At 41.4% G+C, this 15,491-nt stretch overlaps 1 pseudogene; it reads right to left on the bottom strand.

Moving 5' to 3' along the window:
• Window positions 1-1,294: 1,294 nt before the first annotated feature.
• LOC134760970 (olfactory receptor 7E24-like) lies at window positions 1,295-2,457 on the bottom strand (annotated as a pseudogene).
• Between the last annotated feature and the right edge of the window lie 13,034 nt (window positions 2,458-15,491).

Raw genomic sequence — 15,491 nt, forward strand, 5'->3', positions numbered from 1 at the left:
GTCACAGGGTGTGTACACCTTGTCACATCATTCATAATATCCTAAAACTACGTTATTCCTCAGGTCACAGGGGGTGTTCACCCTGTGATATTATTCGTCATAGTTTTGTGGGAGGTTACTCCTAATGTCACACGGGGTGTACACAGAGTCACACAGTGATATGACTTGTGATAGTCTATAGAAATGTTACTCGTAAATCACAGGGGCTGTTCGTCCTGTGATATTATTCATAATATTCTAGGGGAATGTTACTACTATTGTCACAGGGGGTGTACACCCTGTGATATGACTCATCATATTCCAGCGGGATGTTACTACTAACGTCACAATGCGTGTACACCCTGTGATATTATTTGTAATATCCTGAAGAGTTGTTACTGCTAAGGTCACAATGCATGCACAAACTCTGATGTTATTCATTATGTCCTCGGGGGATGTTACTCCTAATGTCACACGGGGTGTACTCCCTGTCATATTATTCATAATATCCAAGGGGGATGTTATTTTTAATGTCACCGGGGGTGTATATCATGCGAATTCAACACCTATGATACTATTCCTAATATTCTAGGGGCATGCTCTTCCTAATGTCACATGGGGTGTACACCATGTGTGTACACCTGCTGTGATATTATTCATAGTATCCTAAGGGAATGTTACTCCTGATGACACAGGCTGTGTACAGCATGTGTGTACACTGTCTTGGTTATTATTCATATCCCCCTAGGATATCTAGGGGGATGTTTCTTTTAATGTCACAAAGCGTGTACAAAATGTCACGGAAGTTGTACACCTTGTGACGTTATCTGTAATACCCTAGAAGGATGTTACTCCTCATGGGTCACAGGGGTGTACACACTTTGATATTATTTGTAATCTCATAGAGAGATATTACTTCAAATATCACAGTGGATGTATGCACATAGTGTATACCCTGTGATATTATTCATAATATCCTAGGGAGATACAACTCCTGATATCACAGTGTGTGTACCTCGTGTGTGTACACCCTTGATATTAGTCGTAATATCCAGGGTAAATATTACTCCTAATATCATGCTGTGTGCACACCCTGTGATATTTTTCATCATTTTTTAGGGAGATATTGCTTCTAATATCACAGTGGGTGTACTTCATATGTGTAGACTCTGTGACGGTATATTTTATATCCTAGGGAGGTATTACTCCTAATATAACAGCGGGTGTTCACCCTGTGATATCATTCTTATTTGACCTTGCTGCCTTTTTTAACCCACACTACAGAAGGAATGGAACAGATAAGAAGATATTGAGATTAGACTGTGCTGCCATGCGGCCGCCACAGGACACTTTTAATATCCCTGTTTCTCAGGCTGTAGATGAAGGGGTTCAGCATGGGGGTGACCACTGTGTACATCACTGAGGCCACTGCAGCCTTTCTCAGGGAAGATGACACATCTGAACTGAGGTACCCTCCAAAGCCTGGTCCATAAAATAAGCAAACAACTGACAGGTGAGATCCACAGGTGGAGAAGGCTTTATACCTCCCACCTGATGATGAAACCCTCAGAATGGAGGAAACAATTTTATAGTAAGAGAAAAGGGTCCCCAATATGGCAAGAAAACCAAATACGGCAGCAGAGAAATACATGATGATGTGATTGGTGAAGGTGTCACAACATGCAAGATGGGGGAGTTGAGAAGGGTCACAGAAGAAATTAGGAATTTCCACATCCTTGAAGCAGGTCATTTGTAAGGCAATCAAGCTGTGCAGCTGGGTGTCTAAAAGACTGAGAAAAAAAAAAGACAACAAAACTAGGAAGCCACAGAAAGACAGGTTCATGATGGCTGAATGTTATAGAGGGTGACAGATGGCTACAAACCGGTCATAGGCCATCACACGCAGGAGCATGTCTCTCTTCCATGCCTCCAAAAATGGCAAAGAGAGACATCTGAGTCAGGCAGCCTGCATAGGAGACGACTCTGCTGTGAGATTGAATGTCCACAATCATCTTGGGGACCGTGGTGGAGGTGAAACCGATGTCAGGCAAGGACAGGTTGGAGAGGAAGAAGTACATGGAGGTGTGGAGGTGGGAGTCAGGGCTGACGGCCAGGATGATGAGCAGGTTCCCCAGCACCGTGACCAGGCACATGGACAGGAACAGCCCAGCGAGGACCGGCTGCAGTTCTGGATCCTCTGAGAGTTCTAGGAGGAGGAATATGGAGACATCTGTTAGATTCTGTGGGTCTGTAGAGTTTGGACACCTTTTGCCTAGAAAAGAGGGTTGAAAAATCGGAAACAAGTAAACCAACACCCAGCATTGTGTCTGCATTTTGGATAGAAGCAATTCACAAGTAATGTTTTCAGATTCCAGAGCTATCCACGCTCAGCAATATTTTGCAGTTCTGACAAACTCAATTGTCTTCTAATGCTTTCATCATTGATTTCTGTGTTATTCACTTCTTGCTGTACACACCTGCCTTAGAGACACTAGATTCAAGAATGTTCCAAGAGCCAGATCATCATATATAACAAATTGGTAATTGCTAGAAAATACAGCCTATCTTTTCTGAAGAAAAATACGTAATAAAACCATTCTCTTCACTTTAAGAGAAAGGTTATCCTAATTAAAGGAAATTAAGAACTCAAATATTTTATTTTATTTGAATAGATTGATACAAATTCCCTTGATTGAGAACATTTATAAACACTAACAGCTGAGACCATGCCATCTGCAAATGAAATTAAAGTTGATAGTTCATAAACAGAAAATAGTTCCACATGCCAGTTAGGTCCTAGTGATTTCATCATTATGTTTTCTGACTTTTCTCCTTCAGGAGAATAATTGCTTACTCAAATCGGTGGGTCTTGTTTTAAAATTCATGGAAGCTATAACTCCTGTCCTTAGCTTAGGTGGACTTAGAGTTTTCATCAGAAATTTGGCCAGACACAGTGGCTCATGCCTGCAATCCCAGCACTTTGGGAGGCCGAGAAGGGCAGATCACAAGGTCAGGAGATCAAGACCATCCTGGCCAACATGGTGAAACCCCGCCTCTACTAAAAATACAAAAACTTCGCCCAGTATGGTGGCGCACACCTGTAGTCCCAGCTACTCGGGAGGCTGAGGCAGGAGAATGGCTTGAACCTGGGAGGCAGAGGCTACAGTGAGCCAAGATCACACCACTGCACTCCAGCCTGGGCAACGAGAGCACAACTCCATCTCAAAAAACAAAAAACAAAAAGAATCAAGTAAGCTGAAGTCACACTGATGACAGCCAATTTTTGTGAACCAAGGAAGTGTCAATTCAATAATTAACATAGATTTTTACTTTTGTTATCTCCTATGTGCCAAGCAAGATACAGCCTCTGGGCAATCAGAAACAAAAGAGACTCGCTTGTTCCTCTCACAATACTCAGTACTTACTGAGATAAGGACAAAATAAAATGTCCTGTCTGGAATGCAGGGAAACCAGAACTTCAGGTCAGGGGATATTTCCGTTGAATTCTATGGAGTTTAAGCCTAAAATATTAACGAATGTATCTAAAATGCACTTTGCCTTTACTTTATGCATCCACCACGTAGAGATCACGAAGCGGGCACCCACGATCGGTTTAATCATCGCTCACTTCCATTGGATCAACTAGAAATCAACTCAGATGAGAGTGTTGAGTCTCAGAGGATGGACATCTCACCCCTTGCCATACAGACAAGTAGAAAGGGTGGTATTGAAAATTAATGGCCAGACTCTAAGTCCCAGGTACTATACTTCATGGTCTTCCAACTCTCAAAAAGTTGTGGGATTTTCTGTTTTTCCTTTTGTTTTTTTGAGACGGAGTCTCGTTCTGTTGCCCAGGCTGCAGTGCAGTGGAGTGATCTCAGCTCAATGCAACCTCCCCATCCCAGGTTCAAGCTATTCTCTTGCCTTAGCCTGCCGAGTAGCTGAGATTACAGGCACCCGCCACTATGCCCAGCTAATTTGTTTCTATTTTTAGTAGAGACGGGGTTTCACCATGTTGGCCAGGCTGGTCTCGAATGCCTGACCTTGTGATTCACCTGCCTCAGCCTCCCAAAATGCTGGGATTACAGGCGTGAGCCACCGCGCCCAGCTTCAAAAAGTTTTAAGCAGACCTCAGAGGTCTTAACCACAGGCACATCTGAGGAGCATTTTTGAAATGGTTTCCAGCTTCCTCGATAGGAGTGGAAGCCAAGCTCTGAATTTGTGACTCCTTTGAGGAAGTCGAGAGCTGTAAGGAAAGCCAGGAACAGAGGCAAGGGAAAGATACGTCCCGGATGACCCTGTGCCAATTCTTTCTGGAATCTTTGATGTGATCTCAGCTGCCCTTTCTATACTTGACACAGTGATTGTGGTGCCCACTGGTCTAGCTGTGGTCTACAGGGAACCCCCAAAGGGAAGGGCACAGTGAGCAGGGGCATCGGCCTGAGTGACAAGGATTTGAGAGGGCAGGTTGGATACAGGGACAGGACTGGCCAAATGCCATATGTCTGGACTTAGACTGCCTGGTTCAAATGGGACTTCACCTTTTTTGACTTCATATTCTGGTACAAGTTATATGAAAATGTGTTGCTCCTTTTCTAGTCTGTAAAATAATAATGAAATTGTGCACTAATAACTGGGAGACTACGCAGATGAAATGAAACAAGCTGCACAGACCACAGAGCTCAGAGCCTGGTCTTTGGGAAGCCCTTAGTAGGGGTTCATGACGCCATGGTGTCTGTCGTCATCCTCTTTATCCTCATCATCACCTTCATAATATAATCTTTTTGTTGTTCTGAGGGAATAGTTTAGAGGGACTCATTCCCTGCTATCATGGGTGAGATGTCTATGAAAAGGACAACCAGTGGGGGAGGAAAGCAAAATTTTGCATAAGATTTCTGAGACCCCCCCACCACAACCAAGAACAGAAACTCCACAGTCTGCTGAGCTGATAGTTTGCACGTTGGTCTCCTCCCATCTGCCCACAGCACTCTCCTGTTTGTCCTGAGGATGAGGAAAGAAAACAAGGCTCCCGACCATCCCTCAGCACTCACTGAACTGCCCTTCCCCTCTGCTGGGCCATGACCACGGAGAACAGGTCCACTGTCCTCCCTGCGTGGTGCACATTGGAGGCTCAGATTCCGTCCTCAAGGCTGGCAAGAAGACAGGGTGAGACATGAGCCTCCTGATACAGGTGACGGGTGTGGAGCCCACAGCACTGGAACCTCACACTGCAGGGCTGGAGGCACAGACTGAGTATTTACTATTCTATGGCCTGGGGCGCTCAAGACACAGAGCTCCTCATTAGCCAAAGTCACCCAAGTTCCCCAACCTCTAAGGATTTCCTCATAATAATGCAAGAAGAAAAGTGAGTGTCCATAGAAGATTTGGGGCTCTTCCTCTAATCAGGAGAAAGCTTGTGTGTACTATTCGCTTCTTTCTTTTCTTTTTAAAGATCCAACTGCTTTAATTTTCATCTTTTATTATGCGAAAATATATCATGTATAAATATTAAAAGTTATAAATATATATTATTTCATATGGAATGGCCAGTGTAAACACTTACAATTCCCACTATTTTTCAGTTTACAGTTTAATCACATTAAGTACATTCACATTGTTTAGCAGCCATCACCGCCATCATCTCCAGAACAGTTTTATCTTTCAAAATGGAAATTGCACCCATTGACCAAACTCTCCATTCCTCTCTCTCTCCCACCCCTGGGGGCCACCATTCTATTTTGCAACTCCATGAGTTTAATTACTCTAGACACTTGATCTAAGTGGAATCATACCGTGTTTAATTTTTTCCTTTTTTTTTTTTTTTTTGGTTTTGTTTTGGAGACAGAGTCTTTCTCTGTCACCCAGGCTGGAGTGCAGTGGCGTGGTCTCGACTCACTGCAACCTCCACATCGTGGGTTCAAGCGATTCTTGTGTCTCAGTCTCCTGAGTAGCTGGGATTATAGGCATGCGCCACCACGCCCAGCTAATTTTTGTATTTTTAATAGAGACGAGCTTTCACCATATTGGCCAGGCTGATCTCGAACTCCTGACCTTAAGTGATCCGTCTGCCTCAGCCTCCCAAAGTGCTGGGGTTGAGCCACTGAGCCTGGTCGTGTCTATCCTTTTGGGATTTATTTATTTCACTGACTATAATGTCTTCAAGGTTCATCCATGTTGCAGCCTGTGTCAGAAGTGCCTGTCTGGTTTTTTGGGGTTTTTTTTTTTTTGGTTTTGTTTTGTTTTGTGTTTACATGGAGTCTCCCTCTGTTGCACAGGCTGGAGTGCAGTGGCACAATTTGGGCTCACTGCAACCTCTGTCTCCTGGGTTCAAGCAGTTCTTGTGCCTCAGCCTCCTGAGCAGCTGGGACTATAGGCAGACGCCACCACGCTCGTCTAATGTTTTCCATTTTCAGTAGAGACAGGGTTTCACCAAGATGGCCAGGCTGGTCTTGAATTCCTGACCTCAGGTAATCCGCCCACCTCGGTCTTCCAAGATGCTGGGATTACAGGCGTGAGCCACTGCACTGGCCAGAAGTGCCTGCATTTTTAAGGCTGAATAGTCTTCCATTGTATGAATGAACTGCAGTGTGCTTTTTCATTCATCTGTCCACGAACCCTTGGGTTGCTTCCACATTTTGGCTGTTGTGAATAATGCTGCTATGAATATGGGTGTACAAATATCTCTTCCACTCCTGGCTTCTAATTCTTTTTGCTAGGTACCCACAAGTGCAACTGCGGGAACATCTGATCATTTTGTTTCTAATTGTTCCAGTACACGCCATACTATTTTCCCTGTTCCTTCACAGTTTTACATTCCCTCCAATCATATTCGAGCATTCCTGCTTCCCTCTAGTCTCACCAATGCTTGTTTGTTTACCATATCCATCCTAATGTGTGGTATTACATTCCTGGTTTGATTTGCGCTTCCCTATAATTAGTGATTTTGAACACCATTTTAGATGCTCATTGGCCATTGCTATATTTTCTTTAGGGACACATCTACTCGAGTCTTCTGACCATTGTTAATGGGATGCTTTGGGTTTCTTGTTGTCTAGTTCTAGCTGTTCTTTATATATGATGGATATCAGCCTCTTTTCAGATATATGATTTGCAAATATTTTTCCTCATCGATGGGTTATCTTTTCACTCAGTTCACAGGGTTTTTTGATGCACAAAAGTGTCTGTCATTTAGATGTAATCCAAGGAATCTAATTTTCTTTTGTTGCCTATGCTTTTGGTGTCATATCCCAGAAAGCATTGCCCTATCTGATGTCATGGAAGTGTGGCCAATGTTTTCTTTTAGGCATATTATACTTTTAGCACTTGGGATTAGGTCTTTGATCCAGTTTGTGTTAAGTTTTGCAGCTGGTGTGACTTAGGGTCCACCTTCATTCTTCTGCATGTGGAAATCAAGTTTCTCCAACACCATTCCTTGAAAAGGCTGCTTTTCCACCAATGAACTTTCTTAGCACTCATGTTAAAAATCATTTGACTCCTCTCCCTCTCCCTCTCCCTCCTCTCCCTCCTCTCCCTCTCCCTCTCCCTCTCCTCTCCCTCTCCCTCTCCCTCTCCTCTCCCTCTCCCTCTCCCTCTCCCTTCTCTCCCTCTCCCTCCTCTCCCTCCTCTCCCTCCTCTCCCTCTCCCTCTCCCCTTTCTTCGGTCTCCCTCTGTTGCCGAAGCTGGACTGTGCTGCCGTGATCTCGGCTCGCTACAACCTCCCTGCCTCGGGCTTCTGTAACTCTCTTGCCTTGGCCTGCCGGGTGCCTGGGATTGCAGGCGCGCGCCGCCACGCCTGAATGGTTTTTGTGTTTTTGGTGGAGACAAGGTTTCGCCGTGTTGACCGGGCTGGTCTCCAGCTCCTGGCCTCGAGTGATCTGCCTGCCTCGGCCTCCCGAGGTGCTGGGCTTGCAGACGGAGTTTCGCTCACTCAATGCTCAATGGTGCTCAGCCTGGAGTGCAGTGGCGTGATCTCGGCTCGCTACAACCTCCACCTACCAGCCTCCTGCCTTGGCCTCTTAAACTGCTAAGATTACAGCCTCTGCCCTGCCGCCACCCCGTCTAGGAAGTGAGGAGCGTCTCTGCCTGGCCGCCCATCGTCTGGGATGTGAGGAGCCCCTCTGCCCAGCCGCCCCATCTGGGAAGTGAGGAGCTCCTCTGCCCGGCCGCCATCCCGTATAGGAAGTGAGGAACGTCTCTGCCCGGCCGCCCATCGTCTGGGAAGTGAGGAGCGCCTCTGCCCGGCCGCCCCGTCTGGGAGGTGAGGAGTGCCTCTGCCCGGCCGCCACCCCGTCTGGGAGGAAGTGAGGAGCACCTCTGCCCGGCTGCCCCGTCTGGGAGATGAGGAGCACCTCTGCCCGGCCGCCCCATCTGGGAAGTGAGGAGCACCTCTGCCCGGCCGCCCCGTCTGGGAAGTGAGGAGCGCCTCTGCCCGGCCGCCCTGTCTGGGAAGTGAGGAGCGCCTCTGCCCGGCCGCCCCGTTTGGGAGATGAGGAGCACCTCTGCCCGGCCGCCCCGTCTGGGAGGTGAGGAGCGCCTCTGCCTGGCCGCCACCCCGTCTGGGAGGAAGTGAATTTAAAAGAATTTAAAAGAAGCAGAGGTCACCATCTCCGAGTTCATTCTCATGTAACTGAATGAAAACAATGAGCTGAAAATAATTCTAAGTTTCTTTATTGTTTGACAGGTTCAACGTTACAGGGTCTGAGAAGTGCGTTTTTCTGAAAAACACAGAGGTCAGCAGCATGGAATGTGAGAAGAATTTATACTGGATATGTAACAAACCTTACAAATAATAAGGAAACATGTTCACTTAGTGACTATTACAGAATGGAACTCAAGGAAATCTGTGTCAGTGGATGCTGCTCTGTGGTCCGAAGTTTTCCATATAGACTTTGTGAAAAAAAATTTTGTAGTGTCTTGGAAATTTTCTTCCAAACAGAACTATGGAAAAAAAGGAAGAAATTCCAGGAAAATCTGCATTGTGGGCTTTTATTGCCATGAGCTGGAAGCATCACAGGTTGACTAATAACCATGCCCAAGAATGAGAAGAATGACTATGCAACCTTTGGATGCACTTTATATTATTTTGAATCCAGAAATAATGAAATAACTAGGCGTGGACTTACTATTTATTGCTGAATGACTACCAACAGTGAGAGCCCTTCATGCATTTGCACTATTGGAAGGAGTTAGATGTTGGTACTAGATACTGAATGTAAACAAAGGAATTATGGCTGGTAACATAGGTTTTTAGTCTAATTGAATCCATTAAACTCAGGGAGCATTTATAAATGGACAAATGCTTATGAAACTAAGATTTGTAGTATTTCTCTCTTTTTAGAGAAATTTGCCAGTTTACTTTGTTATTTTTCCCCAAAAAGAATGGGATGATCGTGTATTTATTTTTTTACTTCCTCAGCTGTAGACTGGTCCTTTTCGATGGTACATATTTCTTTGCCTTTATAATCTTTTATACAGTGTTTTACAGAGAAAAGACATAAGCAAAGACTATGAGGAATATTTGCGAAACATAGAATAGTGCTGGAAAATGTGCAATATGTGATGTGGCAAATCTCTATTAGGAAATATTCTGTAATCTTCAAACCTAGAATAATAATAGTCTTATAATAGGTTTGTGACTTTCCTAATCAATTCTATTACGTGCAATACTTCAATACTTCCTTTAAAATATTTTTATGTGCAATAAAATGTGTTTGTATTTTGTGTTCAGTACAATTATAAGCTGTTTTTATGTATGTGAAATAAAAGTAGAATAAACACAATGGTTTCCAAGGAAGTTCATTCCTTCAAAATACATTAAAAAGTATATACTATATGAGAAAGCAGAAAAGAAAGTTACTATGACTTAGAAAAAAATCCCATGTAGAATAAAACCCCTAGTTTTATAACAGCTTATACATATCAAATTGTTTTCATATACTTATAGGCTAAAGGGTGTATGTATCCATATCCATTTTTGTGTATATAGCAGATGCTCTGTAATAATTACTCCTCATAGTCAATGCTCTGAAAGTATCTTGTTCAATTCTGAGGTGCCATATACACTTTAGTTATTTATGTAAAATAATTCAATACATAGAAAAAAGGCATAATCTTCACGGGATATTTCAATCAGCAAAAAACTCGATGATGTAGTTTGGATGTGTGTCCTTGCCCAAATCTCATGTCGCATTGTAATCCCCTTTGTTGGAGGTGGGGCCTGGTGGGAGGTGATTACATCATGGCAGCGAATCTCTCATGAATGGTTTAGCAACATCCTCTTGGTGGTCTCCTTGCACCTGAGTGAGTTCTCAGGAGATCTGGTCTTTTCAAAGTGTGCAGCACTTTCTCTCTCTCTCTGTCTCTCTTTCTCTCTCTCTCTTTCCTGCTTTCTCCATGTGACATGCCTGCTCCCACTCCATTTCACCTTCCAACATAAGTAAAAGCTCCCTAAGCTTCTGCAGAAGCTGAGCAGTGTCAGCATTATGTTTGTAAAAATGGCAGAACCGTAAGCCAATTAAGCCTTTTTTCTTTATAAATTACCCAGTCTCAGATATTTTTATAGCAATGCAAGAATAGCCTAATACATTTGATTACCTTCAAAATTGTTTTATAAATGTAATTTGCAATATTCTTCTCTGCTTGTTGGAAATGTATGATGTGTATGGTATCGCTAAACTATTGACAAACGGCAAACAGAAATGTGGATTTCAGACACTGCTTAGTGAAAAATAATGACCTCTGTGCTCCTGAGTTCCCACAGCTGTGGGAAAAAAGAAACAAGCAGCCTCCTAGGTCTAATATTCTATCATTACCAACAATCTACTCTCGAGCCATCTTAGAAAACAAAGTCTTGTGATTAATATTTTAGTTATAACATATTTTTATGTGCATAAATCTAATCAAATTATGAAAATTGAGAGCAAGCTTAAAAATATTATTTCTATATTAGTATGATACAATTTTTAAGTCATTGAATACTGACTGTATCACATAACAATTCAATGAATTTTATCATTTTTAAAAATATTTTATTGAATCCCTATAATTATGTGAAATGAGCAGCTGATGTACTTCCCTTTCCAGAGGAAGAAGTTGAAATTATGTTGAAAAAGCGACGCAAAACACAGATAACTGAGAGTTATTTTTTACACGTAATTTGAAGTCATTTTATTCATAAGGACAACTGTTTTCTTTAAATAGATAAAAAATATACAATTCTTAAAGGGAATGATGTTATTATTTAAAGTATGACTCTACTTGCTAGTGACCAATTACAAATATAAAAAATGGGTTTGTCTCAAGAACCTCTCCTGCCCCAGGCTAAGTCCCCTGTTACAAAAGTTGCAGTGCTTTCTAGTGGTTATACGAGATTACTGCACTTCTGTTTTAAGGACACTACAAAACGTCTATGTGGAGCGTGGAGCTGTTCAGAGCCAAAGCACGGGGGCCAGACCGCCTGAGTTTCATCTCTGCCACGCGTGGGCTGACTAGCTATTTTATCAGAACTCTTTCAAAATTCAGCTAAAATTAGTTAGATATTAAATTAGTTAGTACATGAAAACAAACGTAAAACATTATCTGGCTCCCTAGTACACCATAGGCATGTATTAAATACTCATGATGATTATTAGAACTAGAAACACTATGTCTTCAAACTTCCAGTATTGGCATAAAGCCACGTTTCTACACGACAGGTCTATTTCTACGTAATATATCTTATTTGTATTTGTTTTTGGAAAGCCTTTTAAAAATTTCATTTGACAAGTTATTAGTAAGCACCTACTACTATGGTGGACACCAGAGTTAAAATACTGAGCAAATTCCACATGGCAACTGGCCTTGTGGAATTTGTGGTCTATTTGTACAACAAACAACAAGATGAATTAATATGGTGTGATGAATGTTATAATAGGAAAAACGTAGGGTGCTATGGAAGCATATTAAAGATATACTCCTGTATTCAAACCTTTAGCTAATTATCAAAATTTTAACTCTGTAGGATACATTCATCTTGGGTAGTTACATAAATATGTGTAAAATAAAACTATCAGTTATCCGTGTTTTGCGTTGCTTTTTCAACATAATTTCAATTTCTTCCTCTGGAAAGGGGAATACATCAGCTGCACATTTCACATAATTATAGGGATTAGATAAAACTTTTTAAAAAGGCTAAAATGCCATTGAACTGTTAGGTGCTACAGTCAGTATTCAACTACTTAAAAATTGTATGATACTAATATAGAAATGATATTTTTAAGCTTGCTGTCAATTTTCATAATTTGATTAGATTTTGCACATGAAAATGTATTATAACTGAAATTAAAATGTAAATGATTTTTCAGGGAAAAATATTGGAAAATATATGACCAGAAAGACTGCTGGTGATGGTGTAAACTGGTTTCCTTTACCCTTTGGAAAGCAGCTTGACAATACTTATTGGGGAGGGAGGGAGATTTTAAAGAAATAATTTTGGATGTGCAAGACATAACCACAAGACATAACCACAAAAATGTTTATCAAACGGATATTTCTAGTAGTGAAAAATCAGAAGTTACCTAATTGTCCAAAACCAAAGATTTAGTTAAATAAATATAATGCTCCTACATGATGAAATGCTATCCCAACATTAAAAAATAATGAAGAACATTTATGTATATGAACGAATACTCAAACTATTACTGCTGCTAGTTTAAAATAATATATACAATAGGATTATTTCCTGTTCAATATTAAATATACAAAATATGTTTTATATTTCTATATGCTGACAGAAAGTCCAACTACTAAAGTAAACACAGTGGTTTTCCCTGAGGAGGAGGAATATAGGAAGTATTTATTTTCTTTACGTTTTTCTATAATTTTGGATCTTCCTTTCTTTCTTTCTTTCCTTCCTTTCCTTTCCTTTCTTTTTCTTTTCCTTCTTTCTTCTTTTTTTCCTTTTTCTTTTTTTTTTTTTTTCCCGAGTCTCACTCTGTCACCCAGGCTGGAGTGCTGTGGTTCGATCTCCGCTCACTGCAGCCTCTGCCTCCCGGGTTCAAGCGATTCTGCTGCCTCACGTCCCGGGTAGCTGGGATTACAGGCGCGCACCACCACACCCGGCTAATTTTTGTATTTTTAGTAGAGACAGGGTTTCGCCATGTTGGCCAAGCTGGTCTCGAACTCCTGACCTCAGGTGATCCGCCGGCCTCAGCCTCTCAAAGTGCTGGGATTACCGGGGTGAGCCACCGCGCCTGGCCAATTTTGAATTTTCCTATAATGAAATTATTTTATTCTTAAGAAAAAGTGTTTTCTTTAAATAGATACAAATATATAATTCTTAAAGGGAATAATTTTATTATTGAAAGCATGACTCTACTGTCTGGTGACCAATTACAAATACAAAAAATGAGTTTATTTCAGGAACCCCTCCTGCCTGTCTTAAACATCCCTGTTAAAAAGCTGCAGTGCCATCTAGTGACTGTATGAGATTACCGCACTTCTGTGTTAAGTCATTGTCAAAGGACATTAAAAAATAATTTCTTGGTGGCCATAATTAACAATAATATATTGCACATTTCAAAACCTCGAAGAGAATAAATTTCAAACGTTGTCACAACAAAAAATTATAAGTATTTGAGGTGATTGATATGGTAATTAGCTTGACTGAATCATTCCACGTTGTGTACAAATAACATTACATTATACCCCACAAATATATACAATTATAATTTGTCAATTTACAATAAATTTTTAAAATATATCTTGGTTATTTTTTACACTCAAGTGGCTTGTGTGTGTGTGGATGATGATTCTTGATTTCTTTAGTGGAAAGATGTGGCAGTCACCACTCTCTCAACACTCCATTTTGTATTTTTTCTAGTTATAAACGAATGGCATAATCTAGAAAAGTAAAACTTATCCTTTGATAATACTGCACCCCATCCATATTTCTCAATATTTGTAATGCCAAATTTAAAATGTAACTAAAATAATGCATGTAAAAGTGCTTCGTCTATGCTAAAGAACTACATTACCATAAGTTGACTTGCTTCCAAATTTCTAGGTTCTGAGACCTGAAGTTCACATTATTTTCTCCTTATTTTACATATACTTGTCAATAACTTGAAACCAACAAACAAAAATCTGCACAGATTTCTAGTTTTCAAAAGACATCATGGACAGAATGACAAGTCGTCACAGAGTGGAAGACATTCTAACACGTATAATTGATAAAGGAATCTGTCTCTCCCCACCCCCATCATCCATCTATCTATCTATCTATCTATCTATCTATCTATCTATCTATCTATCATGTATCTAGACAACAAATCAATAATACAATGACTGTTGATCTTAAGAAGCTAAGAGAGGCTCTCAGTCCTCAGCCAAGAAGAAAAGGAAACTTCAGCACTATAGTCAAATAAACCGGTTTTGCCAACAACCTGAATAAGCTTTGTATTACACTCTTTTTGCATTGCTATAAAGAATTCCCTTTCCAGGTGCAGTGTATCATGCCTGTTATCCCAGGACTTTGGGAGGCCGAGGTGGGTGGATCCCTTGAGGTCAGGAGTTCGAGACCAGCCTGGACAACATGATGAAACCCAGTCTCTACTAAAAATACAAAAATTAGCGGGGCATGGTGGCATGTGCCTATCATCCCAGATACATAGGAGTTTGAGGTGGAAGGACCACCTGAGCCTGGGAGGTAGAGGTTGCAGTGGACTGGGATTGCCACTGCACTAGAGCCAGGGCAACAGAGTGAGGATGTTGTCAAAAAAGAAGAAAGAAAGAAAAATAAGGAAGGAAGGAAGGAAGGGATGGAGGGAGGGAAAAAAGGAGGAAGGAAGGGAAGGAAGGAAGGAAGACCTGAGGATGGGTAATTCATAAAGAAAAGAGGTTTAATTGGTTCACGGTTCTGCAGGCCGCACGGTCATGACTCTAGCATTTGCTCTTGGTGAGGGCTCAGGAACCTCACAATTACGGCAATGGGGAGCCAACATGCGAAGAGAGCCGGGGAGAAAGTGCCACATGCTCTTACCAGATCTTGCCCTAACTCACAGTGAGATCTCATTTATTACCGCCAAGGGGATAGCACTAAGCCATCATGAGGGATCTTCCCCATGATCCAAAGACATCACCCCAGGCTCCTCTCCAACACTGGGATTACATTTCGACATGAGATTTGGAGAGGACAAACATCCAAACTATTTCAAGCTTAAAAGCAGATTTTTCCCCAGAGCTTCCAGAAAACAACAGGCCTTATAGGACCCTAAACAGAAAACCAACTGAGTAGTACTGTGTCTGGACTTCTGAGCTATAGAAACCGCAAGATAATCATGTGCTGTTTTAAGCTGCTAAATCTGTGGTAATTTGTTACGGCAGCAATATAAAAAAATAGTATCTTTAAAAATTTTTATTTTCAGTTTGTTTCTGAGAAACAGAAATACAACTGATTCTTCTATATTGAATTTGTATCCAGCTGCCTTATAAACTCCTTTATTAATTCTAATAATTTATTGATAGATTTTCTTGGA

Source organism: Pongo abelii, chromosome 2, assembly GCF_028885655.2.
Source record: "Pongo abelii isolate AG06213 chromosome 2, NHGRI_mPonAbe1-v2.0_pri, whole genome shotgun sequence".
NCBI classification, from domain to species: domain Eukaryota; kingdom Metazoa; phylum Chordata; class Mammalia; order Primates; family Hominidae; genus Pongo; species Pongo abelii.